This window comes from Nothoprocta perdicaria, unplaced genomic scaffold (genome assembly GCF_003342845.1).
Source record: "Nothoprocta perdicaria isolate Ctin4 unplaced genomic scaffold, notPer1 scaffold_13, whole genome shotgun sequence".
Lineage (NCBI taxonomy): Eukaryota > Metazoa > Chordata > Aves > Tinamiformes > Tinamidae > Nothoprocta > Nothoprocta perdicaria.
Window position 1 is genome coordinate 6,616,860 of NW_020454427.1, and position 22,850 is coordinate 6,639,709.

Consider the following 22,850-nt stretch of genomic DNA (forward strand, 5'->3'; position numbering starts at 1 on the left):
GACACGGTTAGAAACGTAACAGTGGCTTTTTAATTTTTTCATATGTATTTATGAATATGTGCAATGCCCTAGAATTCCTTAGGAAGGGAATCATGTGTGAATAGTGCCTGGCTAGCCTGATTTTATCAGCTTTCTTTCAAGGTCCTACTGTCTCTTAATTTCTCTGTGACATACAGAAAAGTGGATCTAAAAATATCCACCGTCTTTGAACTTGTTGAGTCCTATGAATTAAGTTACTATATATTATCCGCTATTATTTCCCAGCAATACACATAGAAGTGAAAACATTTATTTTAGACATAAGATATTGACTCTTATTAAAGCTCCTCTAGAACATGATCCTTTTCTCACCAGAGCTAATAAACGCARGACAAACTAGAGTAAAAGTGCCATCTAGTGACAAAACAATTCCGAGTGACATTAAAATACATGAAAAGTTTTCTGCCGTAATTTTAGCTCACTACACAATAATTTAAACAGATCGGAAGTTTACTCAGAGCCACGGTAAGCTTTCTGCAGATAGGAAAATACATTCTTTGAAAAGAAACAGACATCTTTTTTTTTCTATGTTTATGGTTCTTTCCATGCTACCCATTCTAAAGTTGTGCACTATATGAACTCTTTCATGTAGTAATTATACGAATTGTATAAAATTTTATTAAGTTAACCAGAAATCAGGTTGACCACCACTCTCCTAGCAAGACAGTTGAAAAGGCAGCTTCATTCAGTGAACCCCTACAGGTTTGCAGCTTCAAAGCATCTGTCAAAAGAGCCAAATCCCAGAAAGCTTTAAGGCTGGCATACCTTTTTTGTTGCATACTTTCCATCCTTCTCCCTTGGGACATCACTGCTTTCTCATCATATTAGGTGAGGTGCTGAATATACCTCTACTCCATATGCTGGGCAATACTCCAAAAACAAAGTATCTATGCTTGAAGCTTTTAAATGYTGAACCACGTGTAAGGCCAAGGGCGTTATCTACAGTTCAGGAACACAAAGGTTTTGTGGCAGGACTGCATATCAGCTGGCTCAACAGCTTCTTATCACACAAAGCAGAAAGCAGGTCTGTGCATCAGACCTGTGCTCATTATTCTCTAGATCTTGAGAAAAGTTTATGCATAGTTGGAGATGCCTGGGTGCTCTGTCATATTTTCAATTCCAGGTGACCAGAGATGGATACCTAATCCTTTGGGCTGCTCTTCATTCTGCAGATATTCTTGCTTGTTCCAATACTTTTGCCAATTTATTCAATTCAGTTGCAACTTGTCTTCTTCCTTCAACATTATACCTCCTTTTCTAAAAAGAATTGAACTGAGTCAACATTTAACACAAACCTAGCTTTGTTTACATATTTCCCTATACTATCTCTATGTGCTTTTCCATATGCCTTTTTTTTAACCATTCCCTAAGTGCTGCCACGACAAATGTGGTTAAGATAATTAAGTTATTACATTCAAGGGAAGAGAAATAAGAAGTAAAAGGGTGAAAGTCTTCAGGTGCGTGAAGGATAACAACATAGAAAGAGTGTTCCTTTCCATTGTGTCTAGTATAAGAACTGCTAGAATTAAACTGCAGGAAAGATTTAGGCCATAAGGGARAAGAGTACTGAGCAGAGATAGAAATAGTTAAGCATCAGAATAAACTGTGCAAGGTGATGGTAGAATCTCTTTCACCAGAAGCCGTTAGGGAAGAGGCTAGAGCAGCCTTGGTCAGGAGCGACACAGAGGTGGTTGATTGTGCCTCAGGGCAGGTAGGTGACTTCCCAAGACCCTTCCCAGATCTCTCTTCTAGGATCCTACAAAAGTTTAGAAAAAATAATAAATGGAAGGCAAGTATGTTTTATCTCCACAGCAAAACAATTGACATGAAAAAACTCACAACATACCACATTCCATAGTAAAATAATAGATGTATTAATATAAATAATGAAGTTGCCACCATAAAAAATGAGACAAAATCAATTTACTATTCTAGGAAATGCTTGCATATAAATGTATAATATTTCATTTCTGATGCTATTCCAACAGCCAAATTAATGTTGCCCTCTATTTGCAGTGGAAATGCATTTTTAAAATCACATAACACAGATATTTTATAAATGAAATGAGCTAGTTCCAGCTTTCTAAAAAATTCTCTATACATACTGAAAATTAGGTGGGGAATAAAAAWCCACATTTTAATTTAGCCAAGTTGTCCTCAAGTAATGACTGACACTATGAATTATTTTCTTTCCATCCAATACCTTGCTTTTATACATTTTTCATTACAGGAGAATAATCATTCTTACAGAGTAAATAAAGCTTATACCAAAAAAATTCCTTTGGCCATGAAACAATTTATCTGTGATACAAGAAAGTTCTGATCAGAACTGAAGCATCAATGAATAAGAGTGTATGGAAGAACTATTGCACTTTACCTCAACATTTTACTTTTCTTTCAGAGAAAAAATTAAGGAAAATCTAGATAAAAAATAACAACAGTGCTATAGGAATGTATCTAAAAATATCTGCTTTCTAAAAAGAAAGGTGATTGCTCATAAATATCTGGCTTCTGCTCTCTTACAGTGTCATGGTGGGGTTTGTGCTGCTTTGATTTGATCTCAGTATAAAAGATTGTCAATGATATWTGCCATTAACCAAAATATCAAAGCTTTAGCTATTTATGTTCTCTGTTAATATAAACAAACTGAAGCGCATTCTAAATACAAAGCCAAGGGTTCTTTATCAAAATAGAGATTATTTTGTGATTTCCTGCCCCCATCCTGAGAAATGGAGAGAATGGGAGAAGACAAAGGTTGTAAACAGACTCATTTACAGCAAGATATCAGAAAGCCTGAGCAATGTAACGCATATTAATGCCAATGTTTTTATCTATGAGTCTAAAGGTCTCAGTGAATTACATATTAAAGTGGTACATAAATATACAGAAAGGTCAGGTATTCTCTAATGWAGCTCTTTGTAAATGCAATCAAAAGGATCTCAGGTAGCAACCAGGGGCACCTGTAGGAGGCAGATCAAGAAAGTTCTGCTTTTCTGTTTCTATCATGTTAAAAATCTCAATTTTTACTCAGTCATGTAATCCCATTGAAGGTGTATCAACAAAGCTTATCTGGGTTCTCCATCTGTATCTATAAAAGTAAGTAAAATCTGTAGCAACTAATCTAAATTAAAACTAAAGCAAATATGCAATGTGATTTAATAATCTGATAATCTGTGCATAGTTTATTCAGTCTTTATTCAGCCTTAGCATTTGTGCATACATTGAAAAAGGTGACCTGAGATATATGCCATCTCAGCTCTGCTGTTCCCTGAAATTTCTTTGATGTTGTACTCTTCAYGTCAGTTGTGTGGAATTTAGTTTAACTCTTCTCACTACTAAATACCAAAAAAGCAAAGTTTAAAAGGAAATATTTCATACCTGTTTACTTTATGCAAAAYCCTTTGAAGTAAATAACTTCATAATCAGATGTCTATTTTAACAATYTCATGAAATATGGTTTTAAGTCATTCTTATTCTCACTTTAATGCTTGTAACTTCTCAGATGAACATCAGATATGCAGCTACATTACAAATGCCTGATCAGCGAAATTCCCAATGCCTGACAGGTGAAATTTCCACAGAAAATTAGGAAGATAAAATACATAAAAAGCAATACTGGAAAAGCAATTTACTGGAAATAACCTTCTAGCCTTAATTTAAAAATATTAGCCATAAAACTATTTTWAAAATAATGTTAATAAGTAATAGAATAAATATTCCACAAATAATATTTATAAATAAAATTTTATAAATAAATATATTCTATAGATAGATAAAAAATAGCACTTACAATTTAATTATTTGTATCTTGGTTCACTTTCCTTTGCAATTATGCTGCAAGGATAACATTTTAACTAGAAAAATATTTCTTATTTAAAAATCACAGCATTTGTGCACATGCTTCAGTACTCCAAATTACTCTTCAAGCAGGAGTTTCAAAGTGCTAGAATTTTTCTTCTAAGTATGAATGTGTCTTTCCAGTCTATTTACAAGGCATCCCTTTGAAAAAAATCTTTCCTCCAATCTTTCTTCTACATATATACACTGAGGGAATAGCTGCATTTCTTCTCTTTACACTCCACCTAAAAAAATCTTCCTTCCTTTCTTACTTTTCACATTTCATTGTTAGGAGCAGAACTGTACTGTTGTTTGATTTTTTTTTCTTCAAAGTTTAGAGATTACTCCTATACTACTCCTACAGTGAGACTATAGTAGTCTAAAGAAAACATGTCAATATAAAAAGAAAAATGGAGGGACCTGGAAGATACAAAAGGTAATTTAGATTTAGAAAAGATTATTTATGAATTTCAATAAGACAACATAYAGGAGACGACTATAATCATTAAGAACAGAAAATATCAGGCAATAAGACAAGAAAGAGGTAGCTAAAAATACAAAAGTGAAGCACAATGTTTTAATTGACAATAACAAGGTATAACAAAACCTGTTTGATCCTACAAGTATTCAGAGTTTGGCCTAAGTAATGACCAGGAACAGGCACAGGCTCTGCTTTCATTGCAAAGCRCAGAATGCAGCACTTCATATTAGCCAATTGTACCAAAAAGCTTCAAGCATTCACTAGAAACTTTCAAGTGCATATATGACACAAACAGAATTAGAAAGCTTTAAGTTCCTCCTGATCTTTGAAATGGATGAGATTCTACCTTTCATTTTTGTATCTGTGATACAAAGACAAAATTGCAAAGTAATCAAACTAATCTTATAAAAATCTTCTTTAGAACTTCAAAGTGAAGAACTGGTTTTATAACACAGAATAAAAAATGGAGAAAATCAAAAGATCAGAACCTCTTTAGTGCCTGAGTGATAGTGCCTTTAGTACCAGTCTAGTGCCTGACTAGAATATCTATATCTATATTTTTATATATATATCTATATTTAGAATATTTATATTTCCAAAAAATGAACAAGATCTTACTTTTACTTAAAATATATATCAGAGATGAAGAGTACCTTGGTATCCATAACCCTTAAATCTAAACCAAATCAAAAGACATTTTAATAGTTACCTATTTCAGAAAGTCGGCATGACTTTCAAGACAACACAAATACAATATCATCAAGCACTCTTATGTTGGTTGGAGTTCTTGAATTGGCATGTTTTATTTTTTTATTAAATGAAAAGGAATAAAGAAAGTAATAAGAGAACAGGCCTACAAGATCCTCCTGACATCTTAACTCCTACCATGCTGAGCACTCTGACCAAGAAAAAGAACAATCTCCAGCCTCTACAAGAATTTTTACATGAAGAACAGGTCTAGCTGAACAATGTTTAACTTGCAAAATTAGGCAGACTAACAGCTCAAAGACAGCACAACTAAAATTATAAGTATTTATCTGCACTGAAGGTGCTATTTTCAGAGCAGTAAGATTCAATAGATCAGTTTAGCTGCTCACCTACAAATAGCATTTATATTTTAATGTCTCCAGCAGATTAATTCTTTTTCAGTACTATGATAATCACCTTAGTCTTTCTCACAACAGATGAATGAAACCTAATTTACTAGTTATTCTCCTGTTGAATGCTATACCAKGAATACTATGGATAGTTTGAGTTTGAATCAGCATTTCAAGAAAGACAGGTAAAGCTAAAACCTATTTACTTGCATAAGGTGTTTCACTTCAGACTGCTTTGAGATTTACCCTACTAAGCCACAGTGCTGTCCCAAGAAAGGGATCAAACCTGCATTTACTCAGGGCTCGCACTGTGAAACATTTCTGAAGCATATGTAAAAAATTGCCATGGTTGTCACTGGTGCATCTTTTGTGACACTCTTGATAAGTGTCAGGCACTAACATCATGATTTCCCCCTTCCATATGCAGTCCTTTGCAGACACCTGGACTGCAAGCTGTGAAAAACAGGCAAGAATTCTGAAAGCATCTGCTGAAAAGTGTTCACATGATGCAAGCATTGTGAACTAGCACCTACTGCCGGGGCTCATTTAAGTTACRTTACTCTTCTCAAATGCTTTCGTTAACAAAATCAGAAGTATGGGCAGGATACAGTATCACATGGTAAAGGAAAACCCTACAGACTCCAATCTTCACCTACATAAGAGAATAGCTCTAGCATCTGTGGCTGACAGCATAATGAGATGTATCACGCTAATTTAGATTAGTATYAAAAAATATACTTTCTTATTTCTAAAAAATCAAACAGTAGTTTTAAAGACTCTATCCTTGCAAGCCATATTGATTTCTCATTTCCACAAAAGGAGAATTTTGACCATGGAGCTGAAATAGCTTTCCCCAGTGAAGGATACATTCTACCTTGCAGTCACTAGATTCTMTTCATAGAATGCAGAAGTCTGCCAATTGTAGGGTTTTTTTTTTCCTTCCACGAAAACAGATTTTGGTTTTGGTGACATTAGTCTGATTTTAGACTAACTCCAACAACATCAATTGCCTAAGACATCATTAAAAAAACACCCCACTGAACGATACTTTGCAGGTGCAAAGCTACTCAGAAGGACAAGTGAGACAGGCTGCTGGCAGGAAAGCTCTTTTAAAAGTCCYGAAAGCTCTGGAAGGCAGGTGCTCATAAGAAGCAAGCACAAGTCATTAGTCAACAAGCTTCAGGGTAGAGCTCACACAGAGCACGATGCATTTACCCTGGCATGTTCAGTACTATTCCAATGAAACTCAGGAATTATGCTGACATCCATCAGGCTACATTTGGCTTCAAAAGCAGCAGCTGAATATTCCTTATTTGTGGACAATATTTTTCTACAGCATCGTGTTATGCTTAAAGCTGATCTCCATGTAATGACAATATGATGGTAGTACAGGCTTAAACAACATATTCAATGTGCCCACTGATGATTCCTAGGCCTATGTTGACACTAAGACTGTGTATATAACATGCATACACTCAAAGGTGGAGTTGCTAATAAATTATTGCACTGGTGACATCATCTCCATGACTATCCTTGCTTCAAGCCTGAACTAAATGGGACAGTGACTACAGTAGCATAATTTCCCTATTACCTTGATTAGTAGGCCTGAGCAATAGATAGTTGAGGCTGAAGGACAAAGCAAGTGGAAGCATTGTTAGCTACTCTTGCAAGAGATTTGACAAAAAATATCCCAATCCCCACACACATGCTATGGGATAGAGAGCATAAAATTTATATGTGAATAAGTATCTTACCATTAATTTTGATGTTACACYGCTTTAAGGAATGTCCAGAAATAGTGTCATCCATCTCCACTGGACTCCAACACTCCTKATAGTGTTTCAGCATTGCTGTATTTCAAGTAAAAGGAAAATCTGTTTTAAAATGGAGCCGTTCAAAGCTTTTGCAGTATAATACAGTCCCTTCTAATTCTCTCTCAGTGAAAAGTAGGCCATGTCTTGCTCCTTCAGCATTAAGCAATTGCAGTTTAGAGAAAGACAGGATAGAGAGCAGCATCTGCTTGGTTGGCACTTGCTGCTTGTTGGCAAAGTAGAACAAGTTATGAGGGAGCTTGCAGAGAAACACATCCAGCTTCAAGTGGTTTGTAACAGGCCTCTGAGGGTACAGATTTACTGGGCATACAGACAGATTACAGCATAAACTTGTCAGGCTAGTTTCACTCTTAGCTGTGAGAATAAAAAAGGGAATGAATGGTGGGGAAGAAACAGATTACATAGTAGGAGACAGGGGAACAGCTGGAGAAGCAAGATGACTCCCATTGTGTCTCAGCAACACACAGCGCAGAGGAAAGAGTGAAGAGTTGCCCTTATTCCCTGGAAAGGGTTGCTCTGCGAATGTGAAAGATCAAGCATTACCAGATTTAATTTTTCAAGATAGGAAACTGTCTTGTAAATTAACGGTTTTTAAGATATATGACACTATTTTCCAAGGCAACCACATAGCCTTCCTTGCATGCTTATGTTCTGATAAAGCCGTTCTGAGTTCCTAAAAATATCACACACAATCAGAAAAAGCTGCACAAACATGAATATGTTACCTTTTTGTGGAATCATTAGTCCATGTTCCTGGCACATAGGTGAAGAGACATGAGAGGGCAAGTACACACCACTTGACAATAATTGACATTTGGCATAAAAACAATAGAGAGAGCTCCTCCCTGGAAATACCTACTTTCATAGTCACACACTCTGATATGGAGTAACAAAACACAAATTATTGTGGATAGCAGTGCACACAGCTTTCCAAGGAGAGGGTTCAGACACTGCTTCTCTGTCAGGTAGACGGTTCCAGCAGGTATCAGGAGTGGCAGCAACATCTTTCGAGAGAGCAGAGGCCACAGAATCATTAAGAGGAAAAGTAAGAGTCAGAAGAAAGTACTGGGGCTGAAAAAGTTATAGTTGTATGTGAAGATAATCCCAATGTCCTAATTCTAAAGCTGAATTCAAGCTGAAGGTGTCAATCTACAGGGTTTCAATACAATTGCTCCCAGCATTTTATTAATCTGCTGCTCCCTTATGACTCGCCCTGAGACCAGTCCAATTTGCCTCACAACAAAGAAAATACTCTCTATTAAAGGAGAGGTATTTCAGGAATAGTGCAAAATCAAAATAAACTTTTGCTATAAAATAAAATCTGAGCTATAAGCAAATCAGAATTTGTAAGAATTCATCACAAATCCTGTATCAAGTGCTCTGTAATAGAAATCATGCACATTGTACCATTATTTTGGCCCAAATTAAAATATCCAAGCAGCAACACATTTTTATATAAGAGAATACACAAGATTTCCATATAAAGATATAAGAGCTGCTTCACAGAGAAGTCCATGCTTTGTGCTTCTTATACATAGCGTTGTAAAGGGGGTAACAAATAGGCCAGTTTGTAGCCTGTATCTATAAAATTGATTTTTCTTAGCTCAAAAATGAAGAGAAAATATTTTTATAGAACATAAATTCAACTRAAAAAAAATTTAGCTAGTAGCAAGACTGTGGTTTTACAGCTCTCATTGCATCAAAAGCTATTCAAAACAAATACTTTAAAAAGGTTTTTAAATGCTACAAGAGGATTTAAATAGATAATCAATAATGTAAATTACCTTATGGAATTTGATGTTTCCTGTATAATATATAATACCAAAAATGTCTTYTGCTTATCTTCTAAGTGTAAATTTATATATACATATCAATGTTTTACTTCTAATAGTAAGAAAAATTACATCACTTCTGAATACTTTATTATCACATGTTTCTTGAGCCTTAGAAATTTTCCGAAAACTTGTTTTACAGCAATTCCAATCCAACTAAAACATTTCTTAAGTATTACTATTTGTCATAGATTTTGCTAAAAAACTGTACTACCCTAACTGTTCTCAAAGAAAATAGTTAACACATTACTGAGCATAAAACTATTACAGCTTTGCTCTGATTTATCAGAACRGGGAAAGGCAATGGCATTTTGTAGTTTGACATTTGCTAACTAAAGTAAATCATTAACATGCAGTTGCACTGAAATATGTACAGTTACTGACTTTCCAGGGTTTCAAAGGAATTCTACAAAACCATGCCAACTAAAGCAGTTATTTCAAGTGACTCGTGCTTACTGCAATAATCCTTTAGGTCTAATAGTATGTGGGTATTATACAGATACTGCCTCAATCACAGTAATTTCACAGAAAGGAGGAGATTCTGAAGCTCAGTTTCTGTCCTTCTCTGAGGCTGCTGAGCAGAGTAGCTTCCTCGCCTGACATCTGCCCTGTTTCCCACCACGGGGAATTGGCAGAGCCTCCAAGAAGAGACCATTGACTYCCAGCTATGCAGCTCACTGAGCCCCATCAGTCAAAACAAATCACAGCAAGTTGGGTTAGAGAAAACAGGGCTGTAACTTCCAAAGGGGGAAATTGTGTACAGCATAGTAAGCGCAGAAACATGAAGCCCCCACCACCACCTCTTGGACTCCATCAGCATCTAGGGCTCTATTCCAAAGGTGCTGCTAAAATTATTAGCCTTGCTGTTGGATGTGCAACTTCAAACCTCACAAGGGTTTCACAAGAATGAGTTAGAGAAAGCCTTAGTACAACATAAAAAACTTGCTCACACATGCGCGGCAGTGTGAAAGCACARAGCCAAGCAGGATGGTGTTAGTAAGGCTCCATTTCTGGTAATGGGGTTATGAATGTTAACTCAGTTCAGTGGAAACCAAGAGAATATCAAACCACTTCTTTTAGGACAAGACTGCAAACACTAACATGGACCCTCCCAACAAAATTGCTTTGCTCTGTGGTTCTGCTCACTCTTCACGTGCTGTTGTGTGTATTAGCATCTTCAACCTCCCCTCCTAAAAGGTTTACTAGTCTCTGTGTATATTTTTGGAATTATATATTCACTTACCATTATGAACTGAAGCAAACAAAGAGATGAAATAGAAAGTCAGATAAATCCAAGGCATCCTAAATAAAAAAACAAATGATTCTTTAGGATATGCTTAATAAATGGTACATTATTATTTTCATAAATTACCATAACACCTAAGTCATTTATATATATATTGTCTACCATTAATTCAAAATGGTAAGGAGAGTTACAAGCTACCACTGTGATAAGCAATTACGACTTAAATACAGTAATATGCAATATCATCAAAAGTTTTGGACTTTAGAGTTGCAAAGACACAGTAAGACTTGGATAGTCTCTCATTTTGCAGCAGAATAGTTCTTGTTGGTTAAGCTGGAAACAACATTTTATTAAGATGTTATTAACTATGACTCTCTCCTGAAGTCAGGCAGATACTACTATCAAGATAGCAGGCATTTGATTCACACACACCATTTGTAGCAYATTACATAAATCTTGTATCATTTCCTTTTTCCACATGCTACTGCTTAAACTGTGAGAAACTMACCACACAACACAATCCCTAGAGAAATCAACATACACTGCCTTGTTGCTATGAAAGCCTGCACTGAATATCAATTGCAATAACAAGGACATGTCTGAACATACAGTAGGACTGGATGAATGGATGAGGCTTGTTCTCTACTGAAGTAAAAACCAAAATAGTCTACAATTTGTTACATGTTACTGTGTCTGCAATGCTAGCTTGTCTTTAATATTTACTTGGAAATCCTATTCATTTTGTCAGTATTGTTACTGACTTTTGGCCATGTTTTCAGAGCGTAAATCACCAGCCTTGTAGAGAAATCAATAGACATGAATTCCACCAGCTGAGCATTAGTCTCTTGATGAATTTTTTACTAAAAGTCTAACCCCTGGTTCAGATCAGTCAAACTCTCTACTGTTAGCACAAAACCTACATAAAAAGCATAAACTTCAAGAGTAAATCCTTAACTGAGGGCATTAATGTGAAAGATTCAGACCCAAGTAAACAAAAAAAATGGTGCAATGCATGTGAATGAGCAGGAAATGATCCGTTGCTCATCTTTACCATTTCAGACACAGCCCAGAAAAGTCCCATCACCCAGCAAAAGATGGGACTTTTTATAATCATCACATCTGTGAGCTGCTGGCAGCGTGAAAGCATACCTCACTTGCTTTGAATAAGCCACTTACAGAGATGGCAGGTCCTTGTGCAATTACCTTACACTAACTAGTATTTAGGTAATCAATGAAGGAACTAAAGCTAAGCGGATTTATGCAAGAGGAGATTCTAGGTTATTTTTAACAGTGAAGACAGTCAAGCACTTGAGCAGACGCTTCACAAGCATGTAAGAAATGTTTAAAAAGACCCAGTACACAAATAACTTCTGACTTCGGTCACTCATCCAACTCTAGTGCCTAATTCCACTACAGGCAGCACAAGCTGTTACTTCARCTGAACAAAAGATTCCAAAAAGAGAACATACTAACACAAGAATAACAGCAGGATACAGAAGGAGATAATACAAGAGCTGACGTGAAAAGTAGTGTCTGCAGTGGGTATGACTGAAAGCTAAAAGGAACATATGTATGATCCACTTCTCTAAATCCCAGGGACTGTGGGGACAGCCATTTTAAACCACAGCTTATTAATAAGTGGGTTCAGAACAAAAACAACATAGTTAAAAGCCATATAACAACTCTAACACATAACAACATAAAAGCTATGATAACAATGCAGTCATCATATCAAAATAACGATGTAAAAGGCTGGATTAACTGCACAAGCAAGCCATTCATTTTGGTCTGCTGTAAAGAATCCCTCCGTTCTCTCAGAAACTCCTGAAACAACGCATGAAACAACCGCAGGTTTGGCTAGCCGCTTAAATTAAGAAGGAATGAATAAATAAAGTCAGCTAAGTAAAAATGTTTCTGAGTTGCAATAAAAGCCAGATTGTACTCCAGAGCTATTTATACCACAAACTTTACAGTACTATAAAGTAATCATTTGGTCTACACATTCAGAAGAAAAGAGGAAGTGGGGAAGTGATACAAGGATGCTAAACAGGAAGAAAAATGGACTGCATGGACAAAATGCTTAAATAAAATATATTGAAAGCTTCAGGGTTTTTTTCCCCATTAGAAGTCAGGAAATGTGTCTTATCACAAATTAAAGGCTTGATATAAGGCATAAATAACAAGAAAGGAATTTGGTGCTCTATAAAAAACACAAGTAAAGCATCAAAYATGGAAGGAAGGAATATTTTAACATTAAGGGAAAAGAACAAGATGAATGTGGAAGACCTGGCACAAAAGACAAGGGATTAACTTGCATAAAGTTTTAAAGATGAGGAGCTTGAAAATGATACAGGARGTCAAAGCCCTGGAGGAAGACTGAATGTTAAATGTTCAGTAGCAGATGATAAACAAAATAAAGGATGAAATTAGAGCATTTAAACAAAATTCCTGCTACACAGTAAGAGTTTCTCCAAAACCAAGATGAAAAGTTGAAATGAACAAATTAGATGGCATTTAGAGTTATCACAGTTTCAGTTTCTTATTCATCCTAGTTAAACTATTTTTAAAACATCACTTTTTGCCCTGCAGAGGAGATTGACTACAGCACTCTAAACACTCAAAGTTGTTACAAACTTCAACTTCTAATGCTGTGGACTCAAGGGGGWCAGGGGTGGAGATGGAAAAAATGGAATTATTCTCACTACAAATCTCTTTGGTACTTTACTAAGGAGACTGCATGAGAGGTCTATGCACCTCTGGGTTTATACCCATCCGATTGACAGTGAAGGTCAYGCTGTTTCCTACAAACTGAAACAGCACAGACATCTCACTAAGTAAAGCCAGAAATGCTTTCTAAAACAACAGTGATATTTGGTAGTTACAAGAATATACATCCYGCAGGGAGGACAGAATCTCCACTACAAATTAGGTCAGGTTCCTTCTCCCAAAGGGAAAGGCATGGGGTTCAGAGAAGGGGCCACAGTTCAGTATTTTAAGTTCTTCTGTGTCTCATTTGAGACACACATCACCAAGTCTTGACATTAGAAGCCTTGATATTAGGCCAGAGATCAAAAGCATTCAGGACATTTCCATCAGCCTGCTCTGCAGCTAGGAACAAATCAGACAGCTGAGTCCCTCCCCCACATAGTTTTAAATCAATTAGTTATGGACAGATTATCCTGTTTGCAGATGACTCATACCAAGTTGCAATGCAAACAWTTTTTTTCCTTTTTATTATCTCATTCTACATCCTACATTACTAACATGCAAAAACTTTCACAGACGAATCCTTTATTTAGCACATCTGTCTAGAAGAAGCTTCAAAAGCCAAGGAAAACRGCATTCTTCAGGCACTGCACACTATTCACACAATTGCACCCACTACTGAGGGAGCTTGGAATAAAGTTTTCAACCTTGAGAGCTGCTTCCACCACCTCCACATACTCACACACACACAAAAGCCTTTTATTTTCATCACTCCTAGCAGTAATCTTTGTCTACATGACATAAGAATGTGAGAAATACCCTACTGGATCAAAGTGATAGTGCATTAACTCCAATGGCAAGAAGTCATATTATTCAGGGAAGCAAATCTGTCCAGCATCTACAGTACATATTCCACTAGTATCCAGTCATGGGTCTCCAGGCATTAGAGACTACCATCCCTGCCCAGTCATTTGACATCAGTTTAAGAACATGTTTTCCATCATGAATTTTGAAAAATCTTTCCAATTTGCTGGTACTGCTTTACTTCTACAAATTCCTGTAGCAACAAATTGTGAAGCTTAGTGTCTGCTCTCTACCAAAAAGTCTTTTTCCTCCCTCCCCCAACCTAAACTCTTCACACTCATCTCCTGGCTTTCCATGCATTCTGCCTAGTTCTAGTGTTACAGAAGCTACCCACGTTGATTGCACTCACCAGTGGTATGCTATGCTCTTCCTGTATACGCTTAGCAAAATTCTCTCCCCTCTCTGACACTGAGACGATTCTTCAGGAGGTAAGAGCAGCRTTTCCATCTTGTAACACACAAGCACAATCGGCATGAACTGCCAAGTAGGACAGACAGTAAAGAACTTCAGTGCTAGATGCTAGAGAATGTGCTTCTGAAAAGTCTGCTGTACCATCAGTGTTCAGGGCTGAGTGTACATACAGGTGACTAAGATGACAGCATCAAATCTTTCCTTCAGCAGTCTGGACATTTTGAGAGAGATCTAGTGGGCTTTAGAGTTCCTGAAAGCACTGAGTTTGAATCAGCCTTTACTTACTGTGGTAATGCAAAGAAAACCAAGGTAGATGAAAAAGCATCCATTCCTGTTTACAATTGCTGTTCTTCAGCTTTAACAAGGTTAAGAAAATTGTAGCATACATTCACAAGTCATCCCTGGAAAAGCTTAACCAAAGTCACTCAAGAATATACACAGCAATTGACCCAGAACAGTAAGAAATTTAACAGATTATACATCTARCCTTCCACAGAAAAGTTATTTTAAGACAGCTATTCTATGCTTGGCTTGTTTCCTTAGAAATGACATAGGTCAGTGAAAGAAAAAATCTACCTTGGATGGAGATATAGCAAACATAACGTACCTGCTGAGCTTCCAGCACCACAGCATCTGATTATAGTTACTGATAATGCAAGAGGTCCCATAGCAGGCTTGACAGTTCGCAACTATGCAGCAAAATGACAGTACTTACCCTTTGTGGGTGACTGTCACTCCAGGCCCAGGAATGATTTTCATTTTGCACTTTTATTTATTAATGAACAGTGTCAAAAGCATTTCAGAGCCCTGAGATCTTGCTGTGAATGTTCTGATRTTTTAAGTATTGTTTACCTTATTTTTTCAAGAGAATGTTCACTCCATTTGAAGCTTGAAAATAAGAATCTTTCAACTGTTAAACTTTTAGTACACCACCTGGCAGGTCCCCTTCAYGCTGAATTACCACTTACTATCTTCAAACCTATATGTGGGTTATTGATGTTTTGGTGATTAACTAGTTTGGCAATGTTCATACAGTTGAGTTCTCAGTAAAATTCTGGGTAATAATCTTTTTAACTGCATGTTAACAGCTTGCCACAGTGTGGAATTTTTTCATATGTAGCTGAAATATTTTCTTAAGTAGCCTAAAAGTCACATTTGGCTCAAAAGATACCTTTGAAATACATCTCAGCTCCCAAGATGAGATAATGCTGAAAACCTTTGCCAAAAAACATTGCTCAGTGCAATGCAGCTCATCATCAGTAGCCCCACTTCCATTTATGTCACCGCATTAGTCGTGGTCTAAGCAGGAAAACCGCCTCCTGCTAGGCGGCTGTGACTTCATCTTGTGTCTCATTTTTTGAGAGCAATTGCAGAGCAGCTATAGGTAAAACCTACCAGAAATAAAAGTCTTGGTCAACAGTATATAGATATTTACACCTTCATGCACAGATGCAGCCATTGTCTTTGCCCCCAGGTAACAGCAGCTTCTTTCAGATCCAGAGCCCTGAGATCACTCAGGGCCTCCCAGAGCTGTCACTGCCTCTTGCTACTACCAAGTCCTCAGTGGTGGTTTCTATACAGAGCATTTGCAAGCTGCACTCAAAATCACTTGCATCAAAAGGGTGCTGCAGCTATTCCAGATATTTATCCTTCCAATATACTACACTTCAACTAAAGAAAAAGTGGAAATAAGGGAGCACATATTTTTAAATCCTTGACAAAAAGAACCACAATAACACATGTATAGCACCTTCCAGCATTGTCAGGCCTACTACTACAGAAGTTGAAAAGAGTAGATGATTTTTAATGCACTAWTAGGAATAATACCCTATATATACAGCACATCTTTAACATGGCTTGAACTTGTGCAAAAACACATTATCTTTTACCTATTTCTAACTGTGGTTCATTATAAAYAAGAATAAGTATACTACTTAGTTCTAGGAAACAAACAATTTCTTAAAGACAGACATTAACAAGTTACAGAAGAAAATGTTTAAATTATGAATTCATGCCAAGAAAAACACTATCATCTTAAATGACTGCAATAATAACGTTAATTAGTGCTTAGAGAAGGTGCTTTATTTCTTTCAATCTGATAGGAAGCATTTACCGCTGTAGGATCAAGTGTCTGAACAGGAGACAGGGAGGTGGCAACAGATGAACAAAACACTTGGAAGTGGTCCACAAGACCCTGAAATGCACATCCATAGGAAGATGATACAGAGAAAACAGTTGATTTTTTTATAATAGACTTCTTTCACCAGCATATTTAAGATTAATTTTTTTTCCATTCTGTTTATTAATCTCCAGGAAAGCCTAGTTGTTCAGCAAAGTCATAGAACTTGCACCTCTCTAAGGAATGTATTTTAAAAAGTCCTTGTACACAGCCCTGCAAGCACAGGAAGACCACAGTCAAAATACCAAGAAAGTGCTCCTTTCTCTGGGACTAAACCTTTCCTTTACCCTTGCTATCACCCCTTGCTTGGAGGATAGTCTTGAAGGGAAATGAGGTATTGCTGGAACAAAACACCGCCGTTTGCCTACCCCACAACTCCCAAATCTCAAGACTATACCCTGTAAAGGCCTTTGCTACCTTGGTGATGGACCCTCCATAGCACTTCCCTCATTTACAGGKGTAGAAGTGACAGCATGTACACCAAAGCCACTATAATCTCCAGCAAATACTCCAGAACTGGCCAAGAATACTGAGCAAATCCTGCTAAAACAACACACAGTCTTGCTGGAGAAGACTGCCCTGTAATGTAACTGGAATTCCCACCTTCTCCATCATGCTCTGCTGCAGACATGCCCACCTGGACCTTGCCTGCTCACAAAGAAGGGAACTTTTTTCCCAAGCCAGGATGCTCAACAGCACTTATTGTAAGTATAGACCATCTCTCTACCCCATAGCCTACTGCAAGGATTCCCTATGCAGGAAAGGTTACTWAAGCTAAGGAACCTTCCTTCCCCTAGCCTGACCCGCTTACAGAAGCTTGACACGCTACCTTAGAAAAGGTATGTTTCTACAYGGAAGCCTGTTATTTAAAAAGGAACAAGTCAGATTTTCAAAATATTCCCTACCACCCAATTTCACTGAATGAAGAAAAGGAAGTATGGATTTTAGATCCAGAGTAGATGTCAGTTTAAAAARAATTACACTGGAATTTGATCTTGAAACAAACATAAATCTCTAAACTACCCCCTCCCCAGCATTCTTTTCATTTGATAGTTTACTTAACTGGCCTGAACTGCCCCCCCATCAACAAAACATTGCCACACAAAAGAATTCCAAGGCATAAGAATTTTTTAGGWACCAGATCCCAGGATCTCTAATTCAAACTGTTTGATGAAACAGAGAAATGGTTGTTTGCAACGAAGCTGAAACGACTGTTAGTTTCTAACAGGTTACCAAAAGACCCCACCAAAGGTGCTAGTATCAACCAAGACCAAAAAAAAAAATCAAACTATGAACRAAGAGTGGACTTCAGCCATTTCTTGGAACAAACCTCAAGACCATTAGAGGTACTTTTTTTGTAATCAACTGTTTATAGGTAAGTTGCTATGRGAAATTGTATTTGTTTATCAAATTGTAGTTGGTTACTCAAGATATTAGCACACTCTCTACAAAAAATGCAACTAATTGCACACTAAATTCACTAATACTAGTGATCCAGCTCACTRCACATTGAATTAGTAATAAAATGCATATATGCAAAAAAAACAACCTTAGTATCCACAGCAGCAAAAGTAAACAGGAAAAAGCTCCTAGCATTTCAAAGTACTTTGAGAAAAATATTTCTTGCTTTTATCTCTTTTTGATATTTCACCTCTGACTAGTTACCTGCCAAAAAACTTCACAAAGCTTCACAGAAAAAAATAATACACAGMATATCAGAAAAAAGTTCAAGGCTACTCTTACCATCACCAAGGTAGGAGAACACTGGTACCTAAATGTTAATTTTGTAAGGTACTATACCTAAGTAGCACCTTAAAAATATATAGGAAATAAATACTTGGGTAGTACCTTATAAAATTAAAACTTTCCTCTATATATTTTGCCCTTATTTGTAAAGAAAAGCACATCCCAAAACAGTACCTTATTGCATTTATTCTTTTAGATCTGTGCAGTAATTGAATGTTAAGTGGCACTACAATGCTCTATATAGGTTAGCATGCATTATGATGCTACCTATTACTTTTAGTAGTTTAAAACAGGAAGCAGAGTCTGGGTTCTATTTCCATCTTCCTCTTAGCTCATCAAGTCACTTAAAACTGCATTTTCTAAGTGATTACTCATTTTGAAGCCAAAGCTTTTGAGCTACTGAGAAAATAAAGCTGGCAATAGAAGGGCATTCTTATATGACAGATAAAACTACCTCTTGTACAAAGTTGACAAGCAGCCTTTCCATGCAGATTTGCAATATTTCACAATATATTTTTCCGAGTAAGCAGATTTTTTGGCCACTTGAAACAATAATAGTAATAACAATTTTAAAATAGTTTTATTCATTACTATTGCTTCAATAAGATTAGAAGAATATGGCCTTATTACCTAAATGGCCAGCACATATAAAATCCTTTTTTGAAGTACTTCTTTAGTTTAGGCATATACATTCCCAGATAAGCATGGATCTGCAAAATTGAGGTCCTGGGACATGCAGGGTATCTACGAGAGAGAGGAGGAAATGAATTCAAGATATGAACTATTTGTGCTCTTTTGGGATACTTTGATTACCATCAACTAAAATACCTGACTAAAAAACAAGCATAATATGAATACTTTAATTTGTTAACTGATTATTCCTAAYAGATGGTTATAAATTTAAACAGTCTCTTCTAAAATGTTACAAATAACAAAAAAGCTCGGTCACAAAGGAATTCCATCTGGATGAGCAGAAACTTATGTGTAAATGCTAAATGATGCAATACCATAGTTGCCAACTTGGATAAATTCAAATCTGAGGTCCAGGTAAGGAATACTACAGTTTTCAATAATGCAGAGGCCTCTCCTAAAAGCTTAAGTAGAACCATCTAACTAAAAAATGCTAACAGAGGCATAGATTTTCCCTGTCAAAGTGACATACCCTGTTCCTTCTTCTGTACCTGTTTTGTGTGTGTTTTGGGTTTTTTTGACAAAGCCTAAAAGAATAAGCTCGAGTACTATGAATAAAATACTTGAATTTCTACAACGTGTCCAGAAAAATATATTACCATACTGTTCTTTATAAATGCAGATTAAGTCCCAAACTGAAAGCTCCCAGTTTATTCTGAAATAAAACCAACAGGCAGACAAAAAGACAAAGGCAGCAAAACAAGAAGGATTTGTGTTAGTCATATACAGTTTGATTATTAAACAGAAAATTTTCATCTATTTATTAGAATAAATTTAGAAATGCTTAAAATTGTTACCATCATCTGAGGGAAAACCTAAATCATCCCTACATGATGCTAGATGTTGGGCTTGACATTTAGTCAGGAAAGATCCTGGTCATCAGAGCAATTTACAGTGAAAAACCAAACTGTTACGAAAACACTGGTCCCCATCAATAAAGATACTGGGCCAAAAATAGAGAGCATCTCTTTGTTGCTGTGTAAAACTTGATCATTCTCAAAATACAAAACTGTGTGCTATTTGTTTTCCCTGAATCTAAAAGGGAGGTATTGGAGTTGGATAAGGTCTACAATCAACTGAGGGAAAGAGAAGTTGCCTGCAGAAGGATGGCTAGAATGGCTCAACTCTTCTTTTCGGAGCAGAGAAGGCTAACAGGCTATCACTCAAACTAATAATAGAGCAGTTGAAAAAGATTAAAAACCAAAACAAAAAAATACCCACAACTTTTCCCCTTCTCAATAAGGCAGGAGTGACTTTCAAGAATCAGTTGCTGCTAAAGCTTAGAGGCACACAGTATTACAGCAGGCTCAAAAGCTGATTAAAGGTAATCAGAGGCATCAGCTCCACAAACCACTTCCAAAAGGTATATAGTTTTTATCTTACCAACTCCAAAGAACATGAAAAGAATCACAGCTGAAAAAACAAGCATGGAAAGCACTCACTTACTGATTTGGTAAGCCACTGCACTACTGGTTAAACAAGCAGTTACATGGAAACTAAAGTAGAAGTACAGGTCCCACAAGCCACCTTTGCATTAGTGTGACAGAGGAATAGAAAGATGTTCTAGTCCTGAACAGTTAGAAAATTGAAAGTGTTTTCCTACTGACAAATAAAATATTTGCACTTTTCTAATTGCTAATATTAGCAAAGATAAGCACAGTTTAGCACCACACCAACAACAATTTCAGAGATTGCTAATATGTACAGCCTTGCACCTACAGCATTTTCAAAGCTACCGATAGGCTTTTTAAGGTTAAATACGCAAGCATATAAAGATTTTATGTTCCTCATAGCTATTTTAGATTTTTACAAGGCAGTTACTACAGCACGTGCTTCAATGCCCAGCTGCAACCTTGGCACACACTTTCACATTGCACACAGGTGCACGATCCATGCAGTCAGAGCCAACCCTACTCACACTTGCCAGCCCTCCAACTTTGGGCTGCTCAGTCTCTCCTGTGAGCCCGAGACTCCCTCTGGCAGCACAGGCAAAGGTGGAGAGAGCAGCCAAATCCCACAGGAAGGAAGGAGGGAAGCAGAAATCCTGCCGCCCCATATGCCAGGCACCCACTCACATGGCAGGGCAGCAGGCTGCAGGCAGCCTCCTCCACCTTCGTCTCCACCACCACCTCTTGCCCAAAGCCAAGCAGGGCACTGAGCAGGGCCTTGGCACTCACCCAGGTACRACCATGGCCCCACCAGCAGGCAGGAGCACAAGGCAGGGGGGAAAGSCCACCACAGCTTGCCCAGGAGAGGGTCCAGCACCAGCACCTTCATAGCAGCAAGGAGGGTGTCCCAGGCSCCAGGAGCAAACAGGGCCAGAGGGGCCTGCAGTAGGCAGCAGGGCAGCATTGCTAGGCTAAGCACACACAAGCCAGGCCACACTGCTTGCAGCAGCACGTCAGCAACAAGCACAGGGAGTAAAATGCAATGCTTTCTCTTCAATTAAATTCCTATCTAATATTAATAGACAAAAACAAGTGGCCTGTCATGAGTATAGCTCCCACTCGCATCCAATTCCACCTCTTTTCCAGTGCCCCGTTGGGTGCTGCATGGAAAGCGGTTGATAATGACACATTCTGCTCGCAGAGACTCTCCCTGTCAAGTCCCAGCCTGGCATCAGCCCCATTCAAAGACTCCCAGCACAGCAGCAGAACCATTACAGTCTAACCTCTTTTTCCCCATTGCATGTAGAAATGCTGAGACAAAATGTTTTTGTGGGTTTTGCTATAAAAGCAAACTGCTAAAATTTTCTAGAAAAGCCAAATTGAGACAGAATGACTAACCTGGATATTTCTTGTTATAGTTCAGATTTTAGAAACACAAGAACTTTCATTTCATGTAGCCTTTAAAACACACACACACTTGACACTGGGCATACTGAACATCCCATCCTTACACTGCTCCTCCTCAACCTTCAGGGCTTAAAAGCAGACAGGATTTGTCACCTGGCTCAGGGAGGTCAAGGAAAGGCAATGAAAGCACCACAACAGGGATTATCCTGTTACTGTAATTAGGGACTTCTGCCCTACCACTTTTCTTTAAACAAAGCCTTCCCTTTTCACTTCAGGATTTCCTGAGCAATTGAACCCAGTATATATACTTTTTTTGCTCATTTGGTTTTAATCATAAACCAAAAGCTTATTAAAAGTCAGTGCTTTTCATTCACACATATAAATCATTAAAAAGCTGCTTAATAAAAGTGAAATATTCATCTGAAAACCTATTTTCTAAATCAGTATTTCAGAATTCTTACAGCTAGGGTAGTATGGTATTGAAATGGATGATGGAAATGCCAACAAGAAAAAATCTCAAGGATCAAACACCTCAAAATTGAAACACATGYACAAGTAAACTTTAATAGAAATAAAAGACTACCTCAACTCTAATTTAAAATTACATGCTCAAGCATTCCACAAAACCAAAAGTGGTTCCAAACACTGTGAACATATTTCAGTAAATTGCTTTCTCAGTCTCCAAATCACTTCTAATCTACGGGTTTGATCCTTAATGCTTATGCAATTGCCACCTGACCCACCTGTTTCTATGGAATGTGTCAAAGTAATTCTATTTARGTTCTTAAACTACAGAATTTATCCAGTTTCTTCACAGTTGTTTTCAGCTAAAAATAAAATTACACAGAGAAACAAAAAAATTAATCTAATTAAGTTCCTCTGCCACTCTTACCTGTAATTGCAATCAGAGATCTATTTATGTTCCAGAAGTATCTGTACCTTTACTCAGGTCATACAGGCATACCAGGCCTTGACATGTTTGGTGTTGAGTTCAAGTTTCACTTCAAGGTCTGCATATAATGCTTTATATTTGCATATATCTTGAGACATCTCAAGATAGATGGCCTTTTGGATTTCTGAATTTCAGTAGAAAAT

The 22,850-nt window shown here is 37.2% G+C and overlaps 1 long non-coding RNA gene across 2 annotated transcripts; it reads right to left on the reverse strand.

The window, feature by feature from the left end:
* Positions 1-3,424: 3,424 nt before the first annotated feature.
* Positions 3,425-22,804, reverse strand: LOC112942614. Of its 2 annotated transcripts, XR_003248413.1 has the most exons (6): positions 22,648-22,804; positions 18,901-19,014; positions 10,362-10,420; positions 8,146-8,290; positions 7,209-7,304; positions 3,425-3,598 (listed from the first exon to the last, which is right to left on the reverse strand). It is a non-coding gene; the product is annotated as an uncharacterized LOC112942614 (long non-coding RNA). The 2 variants fall into 2 exon arrangements; XR_003248414.1 differs by lacking the exon at positions 18,901-19,014.
* Between the last annotated feature and the right edge of the window lie 46 nt (positions 22,805-22,850).